The sequence below is a fragment of the Sciurus vulgaris genome (genome assembly GCF_902686455.1).
Source record: "Sciurus vulgaris genome assembly, chromosome: 14".
NCBI lineage: Eukaryota > Metazoa > Chordata > Mammalia > Rodentia > Sciuridae > Sciurus > Sciurus vulgaris.
The window spans coordinates 42,057,812-42,064,521 of NC_136475.1; the positions used below are offsets into that span (position 1 = coordinate 42,057,812).

General features: G+C 40.1%; 1 pseudogene across 1 annotated transcript; it reads left to right on the forward strand.

Annotated features, from left to right (window-relative positions):
* The first annotated feature begins 1,195 nt into the window (after window positions 1-1,195).
* Window positions 1,196-3,416, forward strand: LOC306643677 (la-related protein 1B-like; annotated as a pseudogene). The gene is made up of 4 exons: window positions 1,196-1,213; window positions 1,336-1,482; window positions 1,903-2,879; window positions 3,378-3,416. The product of its transcript is annotated as a la-related protein 1B-like (transcript).
* Window positions 3,417-6,710: the final 3,294 nt, after the last annotated feature.

The following is a 6,710-nucleotide window of genomic DNA, read 5'->3' on the forward strand; positions in this document are numbered from 1 at the left end:
AGCCATCTGAGTTCACTGCTCCAGCGGGGGGAGGGGTGTCTCGCTGGGCAGCTCTACTTCACAAAGTTCCCTGCATTCTGGGACTACCGCCCCATCTGGGATGCCTCCCCAACGGGAGAGACTCACCCAGCTGCTTTGAGTTGGTCCCAAGTCTCTCTTTATCTCCTCTTTTGAATCCTGAGTCCTGCAGCAACATGAAAAGCAGCCACCCTCTAGTCCGCCATCTTGAAAACCAAATTCTACATTTTTGAGCTCATAACATTAATTTTTTTGATCAGTCCTAATTCTATTCCACTAGAGTGTTTGAACATCTGTTACATTGCAATGGAAATTCACTTAAAAAATCTACGAGGTCTTGCTTTTGTGTTATGTGTATATCTTTTTGTCTATGTATGTGCATATATCCACATACCATGTACATGATATAAAAATTGATATATAATGAGCACTCATGAATTCAAATTCAAAATATGAATCCAGATACCTTTAATTCACATGACTTTAAGGTTCATTTAAACTGAGTAAACAAATAAAGGTAAAATATTTTAAAAAAAATTTTAACTCACAATTCTCTCTAGGAGATCAAATTAATAAAACGTTGAAGTCTGTGAAATATCTAATCCATTCTTTCCAGGACTTTTCTTCAACAGGAAAGAGATGGCAAACACTCTTCAATATGCTATCTGATATCTTGGATTTTACAGTAAAATAAGTCAAGTAGATTTGACATGTATGGGATTACTCAAATGTGTTAGACATCTGTTAATCTAAAAAGTTAAAATGCTCACTGTTAAATATAATACCAAATACACTTAACTCCTTAAATGCCTTGAGGAGATATACTTGAACATTGTGTTTCCATAAATTGGTAAAAAATAAGAGATGTGATTCTATGTATAAGAGGTCCAAAAGTTTCAACTGTGCTTCAATTAGAGTTCTATAAATAACATAATGTATTTCATCTTATTATAATTGAGTAATTCATCTAATTTCAGAAAACTTATAAGAGTTGTTTCAGAATGTGAACCAAAATGGGGTCTAAAGATAGGAAAGAAAATAGAGGTTCCAGGTATGGATATAGATTTAGTAGATGGGAAAAGAAAATATTTCTGGGAGGACCAAAAGCCAGATGGTTGGCTCTGCATTGGATGTGGGCAGGTTGGCACACCTGTCACTGCATGGCCTTATGGCAGCCATGGCCAGACTATCAATGGTGAGGTCCCAGGCAAGAGTCAGCTGATGCCCTGGGAAAAGGATGTGCAGTTGAACCCTCAGCCTTGGGTGCCCCCTGGCTGGGGAGACCAGAATGGTGGATGATATCTGCTCTTGCCCCAGTGTCCATCGCTCATGCTGGGAGGACCTGCCCATGGTGGTGGCAGCATTGGAGCAGGAGTTGCTGACGACCTTGGTGAAGCTGCTGCAGACCACCAGTCCTTGCTGGAGTATGAGGGCAAGGAGCAGAGTGGGCTGCCCCCAGAACGGGTGGGCAGGGAGAGCCACCGTTGGTGTTGGTGCTGGGCAAGAGCATACCCAGTCTGCTATGCCCATGTGGCAGCTGGTGCTGAATCTGGCACACAAGGCGCACAGGCCTGGGGTCTGCTTCAGTGGGGAGCCACCGGCTGACGATACCTGGGAGCCTCTGACCATGGCTGTGGGGGGAGAAGCTGCCACTGCCCATGTAGAAACCCTGAACCAAGAAGCCTCCCCAACATATGTTCCCTGTCACTACTGGACCACTACTGTGAATGACACAGATTCTGCAAGGAGAGCTCAGGTCCCCCAAAATTATAAAAGCAGGGAAACTCAAAAAAAGGAAGCCCAATAAGGTCAGTGATTTCAGAGATTGACGAACTGGCCAACAACAGGAGAGTTAGTGACCACTGAAAAAAAAACTTTGTGCAGTCTCAGAGTGTCATCTGCCAAGGAAATGAAAGCCACAAATTAGAAAAGAAAAAGAAGAGAAGGTTGAAAAGAGGTGTAACAGTGAGAGCAAAGAAGACCAGGACACAAATTTAGATGGTCCTATTGAAAATGTCTGTGAGCATGAGGCCCAGTCCAGCAGCAATGAAAGAGAGCTAATAAATACAAGTGAGTACTACTGCATTTAGATGATGTAAAACCACAGACTCAGGAGAGACCTGGATCCTGGAACAATTCTTGGTGTCAACCTGAAGCAAATAAGTCATTCCATAATAACAGGAGAAATGTCACATGAAGTTGAAGGTGAGACAGAGAAAAAAGAGAAGATCAGGAGAAGTATCCAATGTGAGGATTAAGGGGGATAAAATCTGAGGTCCTTCAGAGGCCAAGGAGGAAGACAAGACTGGGGAAGAGGATGAGGCAAAGGAAACCTTCAAGTGAATTTTGATCATTTGTATGGCTACCAAGAACATTGTGAAAGGATGGGTCCATCATTTCAAACAGAAATTAACACCAGTATGATGTCTTACTATGATGATGGTACTAGTGTGCAGGTGTATCCTGGGGAAGAAGTATTGCTTAAACAGTATATTAAGTGTCAAATTGAATATTACTTCAGTATAGAAAACTTGGAACATGACTTCTTTCTGAAGAGAAAGATGAATGAGTGAAATTTCTTGCCTATTTCCCTGATTGCTGAATTTCACCATGTTCAGGCTCTCACTGCAAACCTTAATCTCATTTTAGAGGCCCTGAAGGACAACACAAAAGTAGAAGTTTGGGATGACAAAATGAAGAAAAAGATAGAACCAGAAAAATGACCAATCCTGGGTCCTCCTCCCAGCAGTGTTCCACAGACAGAATTCTCCCAGCTGATCGATTGTCCAGAGTTTGTTCCAGGCCCAAACTTTTGCTCACATACAGGTAACAGCTTGTCTTCCAGAAGCAATTGCATGAGAGTGGGCTCTTTAATCCATTTTACCTGTCTCTTCTTTGTTGATTTAGCCTTGGTAGGAAAATTAATACAAAACTTTTAATCCTCCAAATTCTACTTACATTATCTCCCACAAGATTGTTTAAATATGGATCTAAGATTATGGGTGAGGTTCTGTCATGTTCTTGTTTTTAATTTATGCATGTACTTTGTCATGTGTGGAATTTTTATCAATTTTTGCTGAGTGACTGTGGATACATCATGCCAGTTTTCCCTTTTAGGGTTGAGATTGTCTTAAGTGTAATACATGAGGAGGGGGGTAGCCTTCCTTTAATTGTTAAACTTGTGCTTTAGCCTTGTCTTGCAAAGACAGGTGACCCACATTCAAAAGCAGAATTGAGGTTCTTTTTAATCTGGTGGTGTTTAGAATTTCCAAAACCCACTTCAGTGTTAAGGACGTTTTCTGAGTCATTTTTAAGACAATTCCTCTAGGGTGAAAAATGTGCTTAAACTTTCCAATCAGGGTGATGATCTACGGATCTGTGGAAGTCATCTGATGTGAATGTGCAGTGCAACAGGTGACTCACTGAGTTGCACTATGCACACTGGAAAAAACCATGCTGCAGACAGGGAAGCCACCAGACTGCATCTGTGTGACAGTGTCCACCACCAAACCCTGGGCAGGACAACAGTGGAAATGACCACCTCTACCTTGATGGGTGACAGAGCCAGGGACTGCTGCTGGCCTTGAAGGAGCTGCCCAATTCTTTCTGTGTGACTGAACTTAGGCTGCCTGTCTAGATTTATTTGCAGGGGAAGCTAATACTATCATTGTGGATACACTGTAGGTTCTGTCTCTTGTTTCCAGGCATAAGTACTTGTGTCCAGGTCAATAAAGCAGAGAATGAGAGCACTGTGTGGCATTTCCCAGACCTTCATCTGCCCTTTGCCATGGGGAACATTGCATAACCCACATGTTACGGTATTGCACATGGACCGTAAGATTTACTAATGTGGACATTTAAGGTGTAAGAAATTGAAGAAATAAACAAGGTTATTTTCCCATTATTCTTCAAAATGTATTTTTGATACATCAGTATAAGTCCTGTCCATCAGAAAAGCATTAATGATGGACAGTTACACAGAAACTTTTATCTCATTTCTTTGTCAGCCCTATGCTTCTACTCCCATCAAGCAAATTGCAAATTGGGCAACTGTTTTAAAAGTTGAATAAATATGACAATGTGTTTTTGCTTGTTTTTTATTTAAGATAAAATGGCTGATTGTAATAGTTAGATTTATTTATTGTGTAAACTTGGGTTCAAGATAACACTTTTAACTAGCTTATGAGCAATTATCGGTAAGTTGGATAATGTAGAAATACTTTTTCCACAGGATAGTTAATTTAGGTCAGTCAAGTTGGTGACGCCGGTCCATAAATCATTTATGAATTATTAATAAAATTATAAGAATAAAATTTTAAAAAGAAAAGAAAATGTTCCTGGTAAGAAATACATGAGGGTCTAAGCTTGTATATAACTAAGTTGGTTATATGTTTGTGAGACAATCAGTTAAAGCTATTTAAGTTTTGTCCCTAATCTCAAATACTAATGTACTGATATAAACCAAAGTTTAATCTATTAGTTAAATTGACAAAGATTTCTTAAAAATATCAATTTACTCATAACACTGTTTCTGCACAGACTTATTTTAAAAAATAATTTAAAAAATTAAGGATTGTACAATTATGGTTAAATAAGAACTTTTAAAGTATTGTATTATACTACAGATTCTAAATTTTTCTTTAAAAGCTAAATTGGTTAATAGAAATCCATCAAGATAATTGTGCTATTACTCTCATTTATATATTAAATGTGTTTATAGCTTTCAGATATACTAGTCTTAAAAGTAGAAAATATATCAAGCTGGTATTCTCCAAACTAAGCTTCTCTGTAATGGTAATTATAATTATAAACTTATAAGAAGAGTGAGTTTTATTGGGGATTTATTTATATCATTTAATGTTCTGAAACTGGATCCAAACCTTATGTTTCTTCTACACTGGAATAAAAATGTAAATGTATTTCCAAAAGTTAGTAAGAGCCTGATCTATTTAAAGGTTAATATTGTGAAACATGAAAGCATTTTGCACTTTGCTACACAAAAGAAAAGTTTAAAATCCTCCAAGTCTTTCCTTGATTTATGCTTTAAATATAATCTTATATGGTATGAACTAGTATTTGTATAGAGTAAGAAAACAATATATGTGAACTTTGTAAAATGATATTTAAAAAAGAGGAACACATTAACTTCAAAACTAGAACACTTTGCCTAAGATTTGAGACGACTCACTGATAAGCGGATGATGACACATAATGGGGGGTGGCAGGGGGGCAAGAATTGAGGAAGGAAGGACTGTATAGAGGGAAAAGAGGGGTGGGAGGGGTGGGGAGAAGGGGGAAAATAACAGAATGAATCAAACAACATTACCCTATGTAAATTTATGATTACACAAATGGTATGCCTTTACTCCATGTACAGAGAAACAACGTGTATCCCATTTGTTTACAATAAAAAAAAAAAAGATTTGTGAAGAGCCCCACCTCACCTGACATAAGTCTCTGCCTCCCACCTTACTACATGTTAGAGTGGCTCCAAAATAAACTAGATTTTAGCTCATTCAAAGTTATATTCAAAGGATTGGTTTTTATTGTAAAGTTGCTCTGATCTCAAACAGGGGATATAATGTGGTATAATGTATAGCTCAGCCAAAATTCAAGATAGTTTTTACAGAAACTAAACATGATTTTACTTTTGTTAATTCATTTTATAATTTTTCTTGTAAACTCTATAACTGTTGCCTGTTTGTGTTTTGCACAGGTGCTGCTTCAAGAACAAACAACCTGAGGTACTTTGACATAATAAGTCATCACCTACAGGACAGATAGAATAATAAAGACCCCAATTAAATAAAAGCAGAACATGACTCTAAAGTCATAGACATTGAAGATAAAGCTCAGTACTCTTACTTTATGACTGGTGAGACTGGCTTGCTGGATGTTTAAGATCAAGGCTTAATGATTGAGATTAAAATAAATGGGCCAAGAAACCAATATTTGACTCTTGCCCAGGGCATCAGACTGAAGCCAGAGAACAAGAGAATTTCTCAAGGAAGCTTTACAACACTGGGCTACATTATCTCCTGATCAGGGTGATTGAAGAGGCCACTAGAGAATGAAAAGCCAATCAGTGCACCTGCTACAAAGAAGAGGGTCATTGAAAAAGGGAGAAATCCCTGAGGCTTCCAAAGAAGCCACCTGACCAAGGATGCCCTACCTAGCAAAAGGCAACAAAGGAGCTAAGGAGCTGCTCTCAAGTTCCCCATGAGTGGCACTCATGGGAACTCAGCTGACTCTAGCAACAGGCAGGAAGAGGCAAATTTGGACTCAAAGCAACCGCTCCTGAACACTGGGCTGCCTGGAGGAGGAGCACGGTGGGTGGCTTGGTCTCGAGTGGCCACAACAGAGCTCCAGGCGGCTGCCCGGAGGAGGCGTGCAGTGGGTCACGTGGACTCAGAGCGACTCAGAGCAACTCAGAGTGACCGCTCCTGAACACCCGGGGGGCTACCTGGAGGAGGAGGAGGAATGGGGCAGGTCACTTGGACTCGGAGAGACTGCCCAGAGCAACGGGCAGCTAGAGGGAGGAGGAGGCATGCAGTGAGTGGCTTGGGCTCCTAGTGACCGCACCAGAACACCGGGCAGCAGTCTGGAGGAACAGGCGTGCGGCGGGTCACTGGGACTCAGAGGGATTGTACGGGGCTCCAGGTGGCTGCTCAGAGGAGGGGCTGCAGAGCCAG